Below are 1,530 nucleotides of genomic sequence, written 5' to 3'. Positions count from 1 at the left end.
CTGTGTAGTTCAAAACCTGCCTTTTTTAGAGATCTTTTAAGACCTGAGTGTTCCTTTGAATTAACAGCTCTAAAGTCATTGTCCAAGAGGAGTCATTATTACTTGATCCTTTGTAAACCACGTCCATCCCCTTTTAGAGTATTCTGCCTTGGCACACACAGTGGGAGATTATAGCAAACAAGTTCTTTGTCAACTTGGACAACTTCATCTCAATACTAAAGACCTTATTTTAAAGCTTCTTGATGTTAAGAGTGCTTATTTTGATCATCTCCATGTGAGCTGGCCATGGAAAGGTGGGATAAGTTGTTCTCCTTTAATCTTTTATTTAACTAAGGGGCTTTAGAATGCCTAAAATAATAATAATATCAGATAATCATTAGTATAAAATGAATAAAAGAGACTACAAATTGAAGACAGCCTGAATGTCTGTTCTTTATAAAGAAACAATGCATGACCACGTTTTCACCTGTCATTAGCAGCTGGTATTTAATAGCTGTGACTTAAAACTTAGTAGCTTTAGAAAGTATGTAATTACACCATTATTAAAAATTAAAATTAAGAATATTTTACTTTATCACATTTATATATCGCCACAATATAATCAATTATATACATTATTTAAAATCAAATTGGCAAAGACTTACTACAAATTCACTTGAATGGTGGCTACAAACATCACAAAGAATTAATCGGACTTCTATTTGTATGTGTGAGAGAAAAATTCTAAAAACCAATTTACTTTTAAAAGAAATTAAACCAGAGATAAATAAGAATTATCCAGCAAAAAGGAAAAGTAACAACTATCCTATTTTAAAGTTTCAGTTAGATAAATTATGTTTCAAAAATCTTTACATAAAAACTCTAATACTATCACCCATAAATCATAAAATATAACTGGTAGTATATTTATTTTTTTACCCAATCACATTTTAGACTCATAATAAAAATCTACTACTTAGAGAAAATAAATCTGACAATTTATTCAAACATTGTTACATACGAAGTTTTAAGAAACTGTAAATAATTCTTAATACTCTCATTTTGATTTTCTGACTTCTCAAGACTATTTTGTACTTCTTTCAAACACACTTCCTGATGTTGTGCTTTCTAAAGAAAAAAGGAAAAAAATACAGATAAGCAATAATAGCATTCATTCCAAAGGAGCAGAGTCATAACATTAAAAACATATATACAATAACTAGATAATTCTTTTTGATTTTTTAAAAGAATACTCACATCTGATGTGTTCATTCTTAGAGCTCACTCTTCTTTAAAATTAATAATTAAAGCACACATATGGTTGATTTTCACTGATATAATTTATAATACACATTCATTTAGCACCAAATTATTACATATTTAACATAATTAACTTAATAGGTTCTTTAACAACTGTTATAATTTCACATGTAACATGATACATTTTCATACCAGTTTTTGCCATTTTCTGTCTAAAAATTCACATTTTATTCCAAAATAATTAAATGTCTTAAAAGTTGACAGAACTCTAGTTTTGATAATGTGAACATT

The sequence above is a fragment of the Mandrillus leucophaeus genome, unplaced genomic scaffold, assembly GCF_000951045.1.
Source record: "Mandrillus leucophaeus isolate KB7577 unplaced genomic scaffold, Mleu.le_1.0 Scaffold235, whole genome shotgun sequence".
In the NCBI taxonomy this organism is placed as follows: Eukaryota; Metazoa; Chordata; class Mammalia; order Primates; family Cercopithecidae; genus Mandrillus; species Mandrillus leucophaeus.
This window is presented reverse-complemented; position numbering follows the sequence as displayed.